This window comes from Xiphophorus maculatus, chromosome 2 (assembly GCF_002775205.1).
Source record: "Xiphophorus maculatus strain JP 163 A chromosome 2, X_maculatus-5.0-male, whole genome shotgun sequence".
NCBI classification, from domain to species: domain Eukaryota; kingdom Metazoa; phylum Chordata; class Actinopteri; order Cyprinodontiformes; family Poeciliidae; genus Xiphophorus; species Xiphophorus maculatus.
In genome coordinates, this window is record NC_036444.1 from 2179704 (window position 1) to 2198046 (window position 18343).

The 18343-nt window shown below is 39.4% G+C and overlaps 1 protein-coding gene across 28 annotated transcripts in view; it reads right to left on the bottom strand.

Annotated features, from left to right (window-relative positions):
• LOC102228008 (protein-methionine sulfoxide oxidase mical3a-like) overlaps positions 1–7290 on the bottom strand; it is a 95338-nt gene extending 88048 nt beyond the window's left edge. For 20 of the 28 annotated variants that reach the window (XM_023347963.1, XM_023348041.1, XM_023347987.1 and 17 more), the window contains exon 1: positions 6849–7076. The gene's annotated coding sequence lies outside the window, so the exon portion shown is untranslated. Of the gene's footprint in view, positions 1–6848; positions 7077–7161 lie in introns of those variants that run through there. The other 8 variants (XM_023348097.1, XM_023348090.1, XM_023348085.1 and 5 more) reach the window with 3 other exon arrangements.
• Between the last annotated feature and the right edge of the window lie 11053 nt (positions 7291–18343).

The following is an 18343-nucleotide window of genomic DNA, read 5'->3' on the forward strand; positions in this document are numbered from 1 at the left end:
ATGACATTTTCATGTTTTTCTGAAAAACATGAAAATGTTTTTCATGTTTAGATTTTAGAATAACATACTGAAACAATTTTAGTTTTATTTTCAAAATTTAATTGAATTTCTAACCTTAAAACAAGACCAATGTATCTGTGCGTATTAAAAAAGGAATAACGCTCGTCATTTTGTCACACTGGATGGTAGTCATTTAAGTTTCCTGAAATCATTGTATAATATCCTGAAATAACAGAGATATGAGGTAGGAGGGCCTAGTCAAAGTCCAGGCCCAGTTTGAAGGGGATTTTTCCTTATGGATAATCGTTCCAGACTGGAGTCTCTCCTGGTTGCCATGCCGCTTGTGTGACAGCTGATTCCTGTGAGTTTGGGAGCAGAAGCAGAGGAACAGGTGAAGCCCAGAAAACCTCCGCCCGGTTTGTCTCCATCTTTGTGCATGAATGTGTCACGTCCGAATGTGTGTTGCATCTATTTATGAAGATCTGCCCTCCGTATCTGACCTCCTGCCCTTCCCCCGCCGACCCCTGGCCTGTGTTGGTGTTGTTGTGTCCAACTTGCTCCTTCAGTTCTTCGCACTTCAGAGATGCCGTCTCATGTTTTCGACCTCTTCGCCCCGCGAGTCGCAGCGCTTTGCTCTCTGCTTCGCTGCTTTATGCACAAACCCATTCATCTATCTGTCATCCTTTAAATAGTGATGAGTTAGAGTGGCTGGAGACTGTATGGGGAGCAAGCTATTCAGCAAACATTTTGAAGCTAAATACTTAGCTAGCTCTGAGAAAATAATTTAGTTGGTTAAAAAAATAAATATTTAGTTTTCAAACTAAGTGTTTATTTGGAAAGTGCCATTTATAAATGAATGCATCGCATGATGAACAGGAAAATGAACCCAGTAAATAGCCCAACTTATTGATGTAAAGTTTTGACTGTGTGAAATGGTAAACACATACCGTCCTACCTGGACCCATCATTGCTTAATTTATGAGCAAAGGTCACAACAATCGGTTATAAATGACTTCAAAATAACAAGAATTTGTTTGAGGTCTCGTTTTATCTGGATTTTAGCATTAGAAATAAATCTTTAGACCCTGAAGCTTCACAGTCAGTCACCACAGCTCCAGGAACCTGAGATATCATCAGTTTCCCATCAGATCTGGTCAGAAATCCGAAACAGACAGTTCTTTGTCAAGATCTACCAACTGTATAATGATGCTGACTGGCTCAGTCTGTTATGAATTTAAAATACGACGTGAAAAACATCCACCAGCCGGGCCAGATGGATTATTTTGTCAGTGTTTAATTTTCCTCCAAAGAGTCACATTTTTCATCTTCGCTCCAGTTTAGCATCTGTCTAATCAAATGTCGCCCACATCTGTAACAAGTTAGTGTGAAAAACAAAAACACAGATTCACTGGAAAACAGAATCATCACATCTGAGATCTACCAACATTCATGGCTGCTCACCAAATCACAGCACATGCACTGCAAAAAACAATCTAACCAGGTATTTCTGTCTCGTTTCTATTGCAAATATCTTAGTGCATTTGAATTAAGACAAAACTAACTAAAAAGTAACTCATCATCAAAATATAGGAGCTGGTTTTAAGTAAATAATTCCTTCATACTGATGAAAAATACTAATTCCATTGGCAGATTATTTCACTTATAACGTGGAAATTTTCCTGTTATAAGTAAATTTGGAAGTAGTATTTTTTTCATCAATAATAAGGAATTATGTACTTGAAACAAACTCATATCTTGCTGAAAAGATAGTTGCAAGTTAGTTTTTTGGCTTATTTTAAGTGTACTTAGATATTTGCACTAGAAATAAGACATAAAAAATACTTGGAAAGGTTTGGTGTTTTTGCAGTGTGTGCTTTGCTTCAATAGAAAAGTCCTTGTTCAGTTTAGTTTTACTGACATGCATAACTGCTCTCATATGTGGTTCTACATGAAGCCACTGACGCTGCTAATGGTTTTAGCTTGTGTAGTTGCTCTGCTGGTTGTACCGGTGGACGTGACATGGTTAGAAACCTGATACAGATGTCAGATGGAGACCATATGTCCGCTCACAATCAAACATCGACCCACCTACAGCGTGCCCCCCAGAGCCTGATCTACGTTCAGAACCGTTCTCAATCATCAGGAGCCAGTCCGGCGCTCCTGACTCAACTCCTCCAGCGCCGGAAGAGCATCATGACAGACTAACAGAGGGGAAGGATGAATCAACTTCCCTGAGTTTTCCTTCCACCCATCCTTTGGAAGTTACAGCAGAGAAAACAGATGATGTCAGTGTAAACCGAAGTAATCCAGACATTCAGAAAAATCAACACAAACTACTCCATTGAATCTGAGTAATAACATTAAACGGCACAGGGAACCACTAGCAAACAGGATTACCGACATATATTCAATACTTAGCAGACTGCTACAGGATGTCTCATTTATAGAGAAATTATCTTCATGCATTAATCGGGTCAAATTTTAACCCATTTTTCCAGCCAAACTGCTTTGAGTTCAGCAGAGCAGCAGGTTCTCTGTGATGTAAACAGTTACATTTTGGTATTTTTCCAGTTGACCAATAAATTGTCCAAATGTTATTTAGCTTCAAGCTCAATATTAAGTTAGCAAGCTAAATAATCTAAATATTTGGTTAGCACATATTCAAATTAAATATTTAGATTATTTAACTTGCTAACTAAATATTTAGCTTCCTAACTGCATATATAGTTTGAAGCAAATTTTAAAAAAATATTTAGCTTACTTAAAAGCTAAGAATTGTGTTTGTAAATTAAATATTATCTTATTTAGCTTGCTAACTTAATATTTAACTTACTAATTAAATGTTTAGTTTAAAACTGTGACATTAATAAATCAATGATTACCATGGTGAAAATATGACTTTGAAAAATAAACCCCCACTTTTATTACTTATTACAGCTAAAAAAAAACAAATTGTTACTGTTGATGCCTGACTATATAACTTTACAAACAGCAACACAAAAATATGATGTTTTTTGTGTTTCAAAATGTTTTAAATTGTTTGATTTTATATCTATGCCTTATTGTAATTCCTGGCATATTTTAATTACACATTCCTGTAGTTATTGTGCAATTTAAGTCATGTATTCATAATTCTGAGTGCTCCTACTTTTATTTCTATGTGTGTCCTTAAAACTTTTAAGCTCTAAAGAGTTCTTCAACCCTTCTTCACAAACTCTCCTAAAAACATGTCTAAGAATAGAAATAAAAGAAAAAAGGTGAAAAAGTAACTAATTAATCAGAATTGCCTGGCTTATTTGGTTAACCTCTGAGCAGGTCGAACAATTACAACAAACAGAGGAGATCTGTGTTGATCTAAACTCATTTACTGCTTGAATTTCTCATTGTTCTTTCTAAAGTATCAGATTTTAATAAATAAAATAAAGTGTTCACCTGAATTACAAAGTGACTGTACTGTAAACAACAGATTTTTGAATGTGGAGCTACTGTACATTCCTATCGCAACTTTTCAATAAAGACGTTATTTCCTTCATGGGTTCCTGAAACTTTGCTTCCCTGGTCGTCTTTTCACCCACTTGTCCTTCGCTGGATGCTGAGCGCAGCAGCCTTTCTCATTACGCTGATGTCTGCTGATGAGGTCAGCTCTACTGCATCTCCCTCATCAGTAGGAACAGGAAGCAAACAGCAGCAGCACAATGCTCAGCAAAACCTGATCTTTATATCAGTCAGTCACAGGCGGGAGTTTATTTTTAAATAAACGTCACTGGTTGTGTTTCTGTGTTCAGGAAGTTATTATCCGGCCTGTGGCTGTTTAATTTTCTGAATGGTGAATCAACAACAAAACACTTGTCTTTTCCAGCACCCATTGTACAGTGCATACAGCAGGAAAACCAGCTGACCAAATATGCTGGAGCTAAGTTTGGTTGCTAGGTAATGGGATGGAGTTGCTAGGAGACGAGCTGTGCCTGCTGATTTGTGATGTTACATTCAGACGATTTTTTAAATGGTAAAAAAAACTTATTGTCAAAAAAAGCTGGTAGGTTATTCTTAAGCGCTCGGGTTGTTTATGGAAGCAGTGGAAACCAAAATTACACAAAATATGAATTTTGTGTAGTAGGTCACCTTTAAAGATGAGAAGAGATCTATATGAACATGGCTTAGAGATTCATTGATTGCAGTTTTTAAATACTGGCTGATACTGATTTTCTTTGTCTGAAAAGTTGCTAAATATAGCAACAAAGTCAATTAGTTAGCGACAATGGGGTGATTGTTGTTACCCACGCACGTACAGGCGTGACGAAGTGGGCGGGCTGTCAGTCAGCTCTCACTCACAGCAGAGCAAACGGGGACAGTGGCTGATTTTCAAGTAAGCATCAGCCGATCTCCCAAAACTAAAGAGACTGGGGTCGATTTAACGGTTGGTGTACACCTAGAATCGTTATTTGTGTTGTTGTCTACCCTTAAAGCAGGAGCAGGAGATGATCTGTGGGACAATCCTGTAGAAAAAAGTGTTTGTTTGCAGAGAGCAGCTGTGGCACAGCAGGAAATTTTCTCACTACAAATAAACGTCTGCATTGCAGAAAAAGATGATTGAAACGTACTGAAAACATTCTAGTTTTCATCTAAATCAAAGTGAAGAGGCAGCAGCTCTGCTTTGAACTTTGAACCAGGCTGCTCTTAAGGTAGAATAAACATGTTTATCATGTCCCGTCCTCTGGGAACGGGGTGGGGGCAACGGTTTGGAGACGACTGGCAGCAGCTGACAGGCAGGATCAGTGTCTGAAGTCAGAGGGCAGCTGCTGAGCAAATGGTCACTTGGTCATGAATGACAGCTATTCACCTCCCCCTTTATGCATCACATGAGTGTTACCTCCTACTCAGTGCAGCGCAGGACACAATATCACTCTGTGTCCTCTGATTACAGTGGAGCCTGGTAGGAAGGGAGGAGAAACAGATGATCTGCTTCTTTGACCTTGAGGCCCGATGGAAACAGGAGACGGGTGAGTGTGAGCCGGAGCTACCTGACCCGACGGCCACAGTGTCACTGTGCATCCAAAGCAGCTGATTTAGGCTGGCTCTGCGTCAGGCAGACGCTGTCTTCTGCTCCCACAAAGAGAGAAACATCCAAGCATCCCTGGTGTGTTTCTACCGACTGCGGGAAACACACCGGCTGTGTTTCCTGCAGCCGGTGTGACACAGCAAAACTAGAAAATGACCCAATTACAGAGCAAGCATAACCTGGATAACTGGAAGGAGTTTAAAACCCGGCAAAGATCACTGACATGGTAGCTTACCAACAAATGTTCTCAATTTGATTTAAAAAATCAGATTTTCAGAGCTTTCTAGTGAGGTTTCTAACCAAATGACAGGAACAGCTTTAAATGACAAACATCTTAATATATCTAATCCTTCTGTGTTCTCAGAGCTGCTTTTTGATGCAATAAGACAAAGATTGCATGTAGGGTTCCTCAAGGCTGTATTCTAGGGCCACTTTTATTCATAAGCAGATAATCAGACAGAATCAGTCCTAAAACATCTTTTACACTGATAACACAAAACTTTATATTTTAGTATTAAAACATAACCACACTCCGTTAGAGTCAGTGACTTAGTCTGTCTATAATACACATCAGAAGACGGATCAGAGTGGAAAAAACAGAAGTCATTGGTTTTGGTCCCACAAATAGAAGAACTCAACTTGAGTCTGGAAACTAACATAAATGCTGTAATGAACTCCTAAAGACATAAAATTTAACATTTAAGTACAACAAATTATACATATAAATCACAATAAGGGTGCCTGAGTCCTGACCAACACCGTGAAAATGAATCATCATCTCTAAGATGCTAAACGAGAGATCACCTCTCACCAGAACCAGAATCAAACAAGGAGAATCCGCACTTCCGCTAATACCCCAATCAGCTAACAGCAGAGCTAATGTATTTCTTTAGTTTCTTTAGTTCTTTAGCTAACTTTGAAAACGTTTATCGCACTAAGTTGCCCTTTCATTTATTCATATAAATTCTAAAGCGCTATTTTACTTGTTTTGTAAACTTTGAGTTGTTAGATTAGCACATTAGCTACCTAATATCTACAATTACTGCTTTAGGGTTAACGCTACTAACTTCTTAGCAAGTGGTGCATAAACACTGGGAGTTTATGTGTTTCTCAGTAGTGGAACAAACTATGTGAAAACCTGAAACATGTCTAAACTGTTAGCTTACTAAAATCAGGACTGAAAACATTACTCTTAATTGTGGTTTCCCCTTATTTTTTGTTGTTTTCTTTCCATTTTACCCACCTAAATGTTGCTTTTAATATATTTTATTCTCTTCAAAGTGCATATCTTTACCTCTTTTCAAGCTGCAAACATCCCCAGTGACTGACAGCAAAGAGGCTTTAAACAGTGGAACCAGTGCCAGTTGGCTCCTAAGCTACATACTGCAGAAGATGCCTGGATGCTGCAGTGTGTTGCAGCCAACCAGCCAATGCTGCAGCCTTGAACATATCCTGGATGATATGCAAGAGAATTGCATAATAGCAAAAAGCTCCAGTGGTAAACAAGGAGAACCACATCCTCCTCCAGCAACACCACCGCAACAAATGCATCCATCCACCAATAGGCTGTCAAAGAAATGCTCCTTTTTTCTGGCAGTCTAGTTAAAGGAACAGTACCTGGGATGTAAACAACTCCAAGACGTCAGCAGTCAGACTGCATCAAGTGCAGTCAGCCCCAGGAGAGCCTGGTTACCAAAGCAAAGCGTCTGATTGAGAAACTCATCCCAGAAATTCTTGCGCTGTGCCTCTCATTGCAACACCTCCCTCACATAAACACACATGCACTCACAGTGAATGGCAATGCGGTGGTCGGCTCCTTCCTCAATCTGTGCCGAGGTCGCAGCGGAGAGAAAGAAATCCTCTCCTGTCATCCGTCAAAGGCTTTCCGTCACGCTGATCCTATCTTTCTCCCTGAAAGCGAGAGCAGCTGGAGAAACAGAGAGAAAGAGTCAGGACTCTGTCAGGGAGCTAGCGCCGCGATCTGCCTCCTTCGGCTCATCTCCTCCCTCCCCTCATCGCTTCTCTCCAAGGTCAGTGGGCAGAGGCGCCGCTCTGACTCCTCCCTTACCCGCTTACGGGCCGGACACCCAGGCGGTAATTACCATCATGATCCAGATTAACTCCTGGGTGCTCCTGTTGTTGCTGGACGACATGCAGACGGGATTATGTCTCAGGAAGAGGGGTGGAGGTGCCGACCCCACAGAGAAGGACAAAACTCTGCAGGAAACAGGAGAGTGAAAAACATACATTCATCACACAGACACATTTAAGCTTTTATTTGTATTATTTCTGTAGTATAACAATGTAATATTGTTTATTTGATAGATACAAAAATAGATCAAAATAATCTAATGTCTGAATGCACAGCTAATTTGCAAAAATGGTCCCTTTAACAGTTGATGAAGGATGAAAAAAGAGATATAAAACAATGTACTTAAAACTATTACAATATTTAAATACAAGTTCAATTCTGGTTAATGTTTAGTCAATTCTTAACTTTTGAAATGATCATTTTAATGTCAGCTATGGTCTTAAAATCAGATGGTAATCAATTCCAAACTCCTGGTAGAGAAGTCAGTCTGTCCAACGGTTGTCCTGTGAAAAACTACTTTAGTCATGATTTGTGATGCTTCTAACAGCTCAGGTGATGCATGACTGATGCATTTATGCAACAGTTTAAAAAAGCAAAAACCAATAAAGATGTCAAAGCTCATTAGATTATAGAAAATCCATAAAATAGTACAGTGATGACAACAGATTGGCTTTTTAACAGCCTGGTTGTAAAAAAAGGTGATGTGTTTGGTTACAGTTGGAGTTGATGATGATTGTGGCTTAGAGTGAATGAAAACTTCAATGTTTCATGAAACTAATCAAATCAATGATTTGAATGCAGAAATGTTATAATATTGTCTAAAAAATAGCCACAAATCTCATTGTTAAAGAAGCCAGATGTTTGCAGCCCAGCGTATGGATGGGAAATTGAGTGGAAGGAAAAAATGCCACAGAAAATGTACCTGACCATACTGACAAAAGTACCATGACCTGCTTTTGTGATCATGCACTTGACTGGCCAGCACATTTTGCAGTGGAGGAACTATGAGCTGCTGCACTGATGCCATAATTCATGCATAACAAACTGAATATACCGTACATGCACAGTTGTGTTTATAAAGCCCTTTAATATCGCCAAATTTCATACAATACATAGATTTACAAAAGAACAATAAAGACTAATTTAACTTTGTTTTATTTTTGCCAAATTTTCCTCACATTTCAAACATTTTGCTGCTGACAATCACAACACAAATAAACACCATAAAGCAGGAATTCAGTTAAAAACAAGTGAGTAAATATAAGAAACAAAACGAACCCAAAAATGGAGAATTAAGAGACGTTGCCTTATGTGACGTCAGCACACACGCATGTGCAGCTTGTTTTAGCAGGGTAGATTTTTTTAAAATCAAGAATAAATTTACAGCAGCAAAACAAAACATGTAGAAAACCTTATAATGATAACTTGGCGACAAGCTACACGTAAAGTAGAATTGATTAGAAGTTTGGCTTTAAACATGGAAAAAGCTGGAATAAGGAATAATTAAGGGTGCTATTTTAGTGGCTTTTGGTTCACCAAATAAAAAGAAAATCGACATTTTGTGTAAGAGGAATAAAATAAACGCTACCAGTGGAGTTTAATACCTTCTGGCTTGCAGAGAGCCGCCCCCTGTGGAGGCAATTTAACGAGATTTGACGGGCCTTCAGCTGCTTGAAGTCCAGTGATGGGATGAAACAGAAGTGAAGAAGTTCAGCCTGAAACCAGACCCATATCTTACTACAGATAATAGTCACGGATTTTCTAAATTTAGGTTTTATTTTGCAGAGAAATAGTAGCTTGTTTCAGGCAACAACAAAAATGTGGTTTTCACCGAAAGTATTCGTAGATTTTATACCCAGCCATGTAGTCATTATATTTTATTACTAATACTGATTCATACAATTAAATATTTAACTTTAAGGCTGCCGTTTTAAGAAAACTAAACCAGTTACCTTCAGCAGGCCGTCCTGCTAGCATACAGCCAGAGCAGCACTCCATAATCTGCTGCCACCTGCTGGCTGTTTGTGGTAACTACCAAACCTACTTTACAGCAAAATATCTCCAAAAAGTTGATTTCACTAAAAAGTGAAACTCATAATAAACATTGATTAAGCGTGGAGGGATAAGTGATGCATAAGAGTTTGAGTTTTGTAAGATATTCGGTGACATAACACTTAATAAACGTAAACATGCGGCAAGTAGTTTTGGGGTTTTTTTAACCTTTGTCAAACAGCAGAGGGCGCTGCTGCATTCATATTTACTCAATGGGTGTAATTCATATTCCTTTATTTAATCAGGTAAACCCCGTTGAGATCTAGATCTCATTTTCAAGAGGGACCTGAGCAAAAAATTTGCAATACATAGCAACCTGGTTACAAGATAAAAAACAATTAATACATATGCACAAGTATAAAACAATAAAAACAATGACACTGTTTCATAGAATCTTGTTGCCTATCTTTAATTTTTTTTTTTAATGTCTCTTCTCTACCGGAAAACAAGCCATTTTAAGGTGGGATGTTCTCACAATCTGTGGAAAATAAAAATGAATAAAAACCAGAAAATCCTGGGAGTTTGTCTTTGAATGTGAAGATTCGACATGAAGATGACAGAAAAAGAGCTACAGAAAATAAAACAATTGAAATCTGTATTGCTTTAAATGAACCCTTAGCTTTTTCTTTATCTTGAATATGTTTATCTGTATTTGTTTTTCTTGAGGCAGAACAAATGAGGCATAACTCTGTCGTTATACAGTGTGTATGCGAATAAAGTTTAAAAAAAAACAACATCCGCCCCCCTCTCCCTCCCCCTCACCCAACAGACTTCTTGTGGCTTTGACGTGAAGCTGTGATGTCACTCATCCTGTCTATGACATCACAGGCGCCTGCCAGATTCCACAGAGAAATTCATTTGCAGTCTTCAATCTCAAACAAAACTCAACGATGGCGGGACAAAATGTATTGCTGGAGAACGTGGAAAGTTTGGAGAAGAGCTGCCGGAAGCTTGCAAAAGACAACAAGAAGCTTCAGAAAACTGTTGAAGATCTGAGGCTGAAAATTGAGCGACTGACTGCCAGGAAAAAAGATAACTGGCAGGTAGAAAATGAAAGGCTGGTCAACAAAAATGATTATTTGAAGCAACAATTCAGCACTTTGAATAGTGAATTGGACGAGGCTAAAGGGACAATTGAACAACTACAATCAGAAAGCAAAGCCCTGTCAAGCCATAATAGGAAGGTAAAATGGGGAACAATGGTAGATAAGAAATTTTTTAACAATTCAATGAAAGAGAAATCACAACAGTTGTACTGGATTGGCAAGGTGAACAAAGAGCTCACTCAAGAAATTGCTGGACTGAAATTAAAGATGGACAGACTTAAAGCCAGGGAAGAAAAGTCAAAGGTTGAGCCACAAGACAAAGAAAAGATGGACAAAACAAAGAATCAGACCCCGGAAGAAGAAACTAAAGAAGAGAAATCAAATATATTTCAGACAATTGGGAGAACGTTCATCAAAATGTACCAATCAGGGACTTTGAGGTATTGGGTGCCACCCTGGATATTTTAATTTCGAAATAACATTAAATAACGACCACAAAAGCAGGGTAAGACTCAGATGAAGCTTGAGATCAGAGGCAGAAATCTGCGGCTTCCAGAGGGAGGAACGGACATCAGAAGACCGTGACCACCGCAGGCTCCTAGGAGTCCCACAGATCCTTTCCAGGACTGTGTCTCCGACCCGCCTGCTGGAAACTATCCGTCGGACAGTCGAACCTCGGATCCAGGAAGAGCAGTGTGGTTTTCGTCCTGGTCGTGGAACACTGGACCAGCTCTACACCCTGCAGGGTCCTGGAGGGTTCGCCCAACCAGTCTACATGTGTTTTGTGGACTTGGAGAAGGCGTTCGACCGTGTCCCTCGGGGAGCCCTGTGGGGGGTTCTCCGGGAGTATGGGGTACCAAGCCCTTTGATACGGGCTGTCAGGTCCCTGTATGACCGATGTCAGAGTCTGGTCCGCATTGCCGGCAGTAAGTCGGGCTCGTTTCCGGTGAGAGTTGGACTCCGCCAGGGCTGAGCTTTGTCACCGATTCTGTTCATCACTTTCATGGACAGAATTTCTAGGCGCAGCCAAGGTGTTGAGGGGATCCGATTTGGTGGCCTTAGGATCCCATCTCTGCTTTTTGCGGACGATGTGATCCTTTTGGCTTCATCAGATCGTGATCTGCAGCTCTCGCTGGAGCGGTTCGCAGCCGAGTGTGAAGCGGCCAGGATGGGGATCAGTGCCTCCAAATCTGAGGCCATGGTCTTGAGCCGGAAAAGGGTAGAGTGCCTTCTCCGGGTCAGGGGATTTGTCCTGCCCCAAGTGGAGGAGTTCAAGTATCTCGGGATCTTGTTCACGAATGGGGGAAGAAGGGAGCGGGAGATCGACAGGCGGATTGGCGCAGCGTCTGCAGTCAAGCGGGCGCTGTACCGGTCCATCGTGGTGAAGAGAGAGCTGAGCCAAAAAGCGAAGCTCTCGATTTACCGGTCGATCTACGTTCCCACCCTCATCTATGGTCATGAGCTTTGGGTCGTGACCGAAAGAACGAGATCGCGGATACAAGCAGCCGAAATGGGTTTTCTCCGTAGGGTGGCTGGGCTCTCCCTTAGAGACAGGGTGAGAAGCTCAGTCATCCGGGAGGGACTCAGAGTAGAGCCGCTGCTCCTTCACATCGAGAGGAGCCAGTTGAGGTGGCTCGGGCATCTGGTCAGGATGCCTCCTGGACGCCTCCCTGGTGAGGTGCTCCGGGCACGTCCCACCGGGAGGAGGCCCCGGGGAAGACCCAGGACACGCTGGAGGGACTATGTCTCTCAGCTGGCCTGGGAACGCCTCGGGATTCCCCCGGAAGAGCTGGAAGAAGTGGCCAGGGAGAGGGAAGTCTGGGCCTCCCTTCTGAACCTGCTACCCCCGCGACCTGACCCTGGATAAGCGGAAAAAGATGGATGGATGGATAAATTGCTCCTTCGAAGCCGGAGTCCGATACGCCTGCGGTTTCCAGCGGGAGAGACGGACATCAGAAGACCGTGGCCACGGCAGGCCCCTAGGAGTCTCACATCTTTTCCAGGACTGTGTCTCCGACCCGCCTGCTGGAAACCAACGGCTGACGGGACGTCCGTGAAGGGGGGACAAGTGAGTAGCGTTTAAATTAAAAAGTGAGCGAACGATTGAGGGTCTTTGGGGTGTAAAACCCCATGAATCCTAGGCACTGATTGGTAACAGAAGGACTGAAAAATCCGTAACAGAAGGACGGCGGAGTCCGCGTAAACTGAAAAACCCGTAATACCAAGTGTGTGTGTGAGTGTGAGAGTACTTGGAGGAATTTAAATACCACTAGGTATTTGTCCTCATACCAAACGGCAGGAGTGCAAACGGTGAACCTCTGGTGGATGCATGTAGGCAAGAATTTCCCACCTGAAAAGGTTGAAGTGGGAATTACCACAACAGGGGATTGATCACCGTCCTGCTAAGAATTTATCCAGTCTTTTAGAGTCCACCCTGTGTTTTTAAGACTGGAACGAAATTGACTAAATTGCTCAAAATGGGAAAAGGGAATAGCAAATTAACACCGAAAGATAAACTCCAGTGTAAGGACTGGAAGTTTATGGAAAGACAAAACCCTAACTCAGTAAAGAATTTAAATAAATTGATAGAAAAATATAACTTTCAGGGCCAATTAAACACTCAAAAAAACTGACTGAGTTATAGGATGAAGTACGACAGAAAACAAAAATCAAATCAAAAAAATATGAGTAGTGAAGGAATGGGCGAGTTAGAAAAGTGGATGGAGGAGCTAAAAAGAGAGAAGAAGGCAATCAGAAAAGTTAGGATAAAACAGGAGAGCAAGAAGAGTGAAGCAGATCAGGCAGCAGAGCAGCGAGGAGCTCAGGTAGGAGTTATAAGAAAAAAGCAATGTCAAATTTATTTATATAGCACTTTAAAAACAGGCATAAAACTGCACCAAAGTGCTGCACAAGAATGACAATAACACAAATGAATAAAAACAGAGTATCAAAACACTAGTTCAATTAAATGCCAAGGAATAAAAATGAGTTTTAAGAAGCGATTTAAAATGATCCAGGCTGTGGGCAGATCTAATTTGGAAAAGTAGATTGTTCCATAGAAGAGGAGCAACAACAGAAAAAGCCCCATCTCCTTTCCTCTTAAGCAACCAAATACAGAAAGAAAATAAAAAGAAGATTTTGAAGATATAGAGCATAGATAAATAAATAAATGATTTAGTAAACAAAATGAAAAATAATGAATTATCTAAAAGCTGGAAGGAAAACTAGGTGAGAGGAAATTCATGCAAGGAGGGAGTGAGGATTGTTTTGTGGTCTGTCTGACAGTAGAGAAGTCATGATCATCGCATAAGGCAAGATTTTGATGTAGTTTTAGTTTTCTAAATTCAGAGAACAGTTTTCTCTTTAGAGTGGCTTGTTTAAGTTAGCAAATGATTTATGAGGAATGAAATAATATGGGAAGTTTTAAACGTTTCACAACTGCAAAGAAAATAATAATTTGGTATTGTGATGCCTTGAGTGGACATCCAGAGAGGTTGACAAGTAAGTGTTAAGGTGCCAACCTGAACATTATCCAGCTGAATACCTCAATTTAGGCTTTGATGAGGGGGGGGTGTTATCTTTACTTTTCCTACACACACTCGCACACATAATGCAACGAGATTGGATTTGGGGAGAAGGGCGTGATTAATTTGCCATATAAAGAAACCTGGAATGGAGTAGTGGAACGGAGTGGCAATGTAATCACAATGCACTGTAAGCTATGTAATGTGTTTTGACGCAGTGGACCAAAATCCCCGACGATTTTTAGGTCTGAAAAGTAGGACATGTCCGGGAAAAAGAGGACGTCTGGTCACCCTACCATCGAGGTAACTTCTTATGAAATGGTTATAATCCTCCTGTTTCAGTAACTATAGTTTGGTCAGTAGGCACTACTGTATTGTGAAATCTTGACCATAAATGAACTTTGTTTGGCATTGTTTCAGTTCCATACATGGTGTATTTAGCTTAGGCCTAATGTTGACTGTAGCAGGCTACCTAGACTCCTCTGTTCAAGGGGGACAGAAGCCATAGCGATAGCAATTTAGACTGAATTTAACGAATATAGGAAAGGCATGCAAGTTCAAAACCAGGTTTACAGATGCCAATAAGTTGCATTTCCCTCCCAATTCTTTTTTCTTTTGCATAATGACCAGTTGTGTGCACCACCTATTGACTGATTCACTGATTTGTGAAGTAGAGTAATCATAACAGATCTTTTTCTTCATGTTGGCCGCATTTTCTGTACTATTTATTTTTCTCATTTTCAGCACTGATCTTACTTGAAGGGAAAACTTAAGGCTTACAAAAACTTTGTATTTTCTGTCCTGGAGGGTTTACTAAGAAGCTGGTTCAGTTGTAAAGCAGGTTAAGTTAACCTTGTGCTATAGGTAAAGCACCTAATTTTCTTAACTAAATGATGCCTGCAGGTATATCTATTAGCAGGTTTAATTTTGCCTGCACTTGGTTGTGTACATTATTTTAAGTGTATTTGACAAGTTTACCAAAATATAAAAAATGTCATTCAAACTGCATTTGCTTTGTTTTACTTTTTACTTGTACTTTTCATTACATTACTTGAGTACATCCATTTTTACAGTAATTTTCATACTTAAGTACAAGAAGTTTCAGATACTTTAAGACTTTAACTCAAGTAACATTTCAGTCAGTGACTTGGACTTTTACCAAAGTCATATTTTGGAAAGGTACTTGTACTTTTACTTGACTCTGAGTAAAAGTATCCAGTACTTTATACAACACTGGATAAGTGCTTAATTTTCTTAATTTGATGATAGCTAATGACTCGTGAACACTCAAAATAAGCTGCTTTGCATGATGGGATTTTGGTTCTGCTGAGGCGTTCAGGAAGCCTGGGTTACTTGCGGCGTTCAGGTTATCTGCACTGTAAAAATAATTAGGGTGGTTAAATTTAAAAACTTGAGTTCAGCAGCTGCCTTAAAAACACAAGTTAACACAACTTGAAATAATGTTTTTTTCCAACTTAGGATGGCAAGCTAGAAAACTAGACCAATTGCTGATAATTCATTGATTAAATATGATACCATAAGTTGAAATGACTAACTATAGAACATTATTCATTCTCAAAAAATTGAGTACTCTTGTCAAGTAAATTTACAATCATATTCTATTTGAACTCAAATAATTAAGTTATACCATTTGTCTAACTAATGAATACTAGTTGTATGAACTTCATACTCCGAGTTTAAATAACTTGCAAAGTTACATTAACCATTCAAAAAAACTTGCTTTATTTTGTTAAAGTAGCAAGCAATTATATATACTTTCAACTCTCATTTTAAAGTTAAACTGACTAACTGTATTCATACCAATTCCCTTTCTGAGTTAATTTAACTCAAGAGTTTAAGGCAGCTACTGAACTTCAAATTGCAATTTAAGTAAACTAACATTTCCAAATATTGCTCACCTTCTCCACTAACAATGCCAAGTTCACCAGTTTAATAAAAATAATTACACAAAATGCGGTTCCATTTCAAATATTATACATTTATTTTTATCATTCTCTATCAAAAAAAGAGACAAGCCTTAAATCAAGCGTAAAAGAAAACATTTGTTCAAGACAATCAGAAGTGTTGACATTTATTGAAGGACCAAAACTGACAAAAACAGAAATTAATTTTTTGACAAACAGAAATATATTTTTTTATATAAATCTCAAATAAATGCATTTAAAAGGCACCAATTAAGAACTTTACCTAATGTTTTATTGTAAAAATTTTGTTTTTACCCTTTGTAGATTCATTTATGATTCTTAAATGTTTATTTTTATCCTTTTCCCCCCCAAAACTTTTTTTTTCCATAAGCTGCTTTTACATGTCTCATGTTTTTACTTTACCTTATGCATTTCTGCTTTATTATGCAAATAAGGTGGGCAGTGGCATTTTTCTAAAGTCAGCTGGCTGTGGGGACCATCTTAAGGGGGGTTGTCCTTCTTGGGCAAGTTCAACTATTGGTCAACAGATCTGCACATGGATTCTGCTCCTTCTTGTCTGTTGACCAATAGTGAAGGAGCTGACCCAAGAAAGACAGCACAACTTATTTGCAAAATGAGGCCTAATACAAGACAGAGATATGTAAAAATAACAATTAAAAAGACTTGAGGGAAGGGGACACACACAGAGACTTAAGACATGAATGCATCTATAAGTAAAGGGCAAACACATATATATTAAATTATGTGCTACAAAAATATTGTTTGTAGGAACTAAGCTGGAAAAATATCAAGGTAAATTATAAGATATGAGGTGAAGTTTTCTTATTTATTTAATTGGTGCATTTTAAGTGTATTTTATTGGTGAGTTTCAGTCCTCCATTTAAATCATACCATTATTTTAAAAAACATTCTAACCACGTTGAACAGTGGCAGTGCAAAGTCAATACAACTAGCTAGCTCTCTCAAAAACAGTCCAAAAAGTGCAAAACGATCAGTGTTTTAACAAACTCACAAAAACCCTGAGAGGTTTTTCCACAAATTCAGCACAATGCTAAATGTTTTAGTGCATAACCATTAGTATTAACATTTAGTGCATAGAACAAACTGAACAAATTCTTACAGGAACTCTTATTTAAGAAAACAAAACTGTAAACATACCAAATGTTACAGTTTGTACCTCAAGATTTTGTTTCTCAAACCATGTACTCGAGCTGAGGCCTGGTCTGGTCTGATCTTCATCACCACTCTCTGAAGAAACTCAAACGAATACTTCATGTCATTGGGTACTTGAGATTGATACAGTAGATGACACCCATAAGCATAGCAAAGCCAAGTGTCACATCTTTAATGTTGTGAAGCACAATGGTCTCCTCCACCACAACTGCCACGTCGAAGACCTCGTGTGGGACGGCCCCCAGTTCACTACCTTCACAGGCAATCAGGAGACCAACCTGCATCCCCTTCATGGCATCATCCAGAATATCAGCATGAGCCTTAAAAATAGAAAAGAAATAATGACATTTGTGTGCAAGCAAAGAATGCAAATATTATAGCAAGAAAGAGAAATAGGTAAATAGTCTTTGTAATAACATGTCTTAGTCTTACATCACACATCCTGATGACAGTTGATGGATCTTCCCCAGATATGTAGCGTGGCAAACCAAGCAGAGCAGCAACCCTTCTCCTTTCATTCGTGTCCTGCAAGAGATGAGACATGCAGTAAGACGAATATATTTTAACAAAAATAACAAATTATGCCTAGTTTTCTAGCCATCTTCAGTTCTGCTCACATCTTTTGCAAAGCAGTCCAAAATGTCTCTGAGTGGCTGCTTCTTTCCAGATTTGGTTGCTGCTTTGTAGACCTCCAGCAGTCTCAGATCCAGGCCACTGACAGCTCCACTTCATCCACAGTTTTTGCCAAACTTTAAATAATGGACCACCTGCACAAAAAAACCCATACATTTCAGATTATGGTATTTAAAAAAAAAATATTAATACATACGAATGCCAGTTTTGCCACTTAGTTAAAATAACTTGTCTAAATTGTTATCTTCACCAGCTTCATTGTCCAAACTAGAGGTTCCAAAGTTTTCAGAATTTGACCCGCACAATAACAGTAACATAGACTGTCCCCAATTTATTTTAAATGATATACCTCGATATTGGGTCAAATGAACAAGAACAGAATTCATCATGCTAGTTTAATTTATTTTAAGGTGACCTAAGCACACTCTTTAGTAACAACTAAAGTAAATTAGTAGTCATCTTTAAAATGTAATTAAATTTAAAAAAGATTTTTCAGGACCTACAGTGGGGTCCTGACTATCTGGAAGCCACTGAGCAAAGACAAACGCTTGATAAATAATTACTGTAAAATTCAGAATACAGTTTAATCTGCAATTGCCGCTGGAGGTAGTTTCCTCTCTTTAACAGTGAAATTGCATTTGTCACCGGCAACCAGAAACGGGACACAGGTGCGCACCAACACATGAAACAAAGGACACGGCTAATTACTGACAAGAAACACGACTAATTACTGACGCACAGCCTTTCCCGAAGCCGCTAACTCACCTGCAGTCAGCACGTCAATGCAAAACTTTGACCAAGCGCCACATATGTGTTTC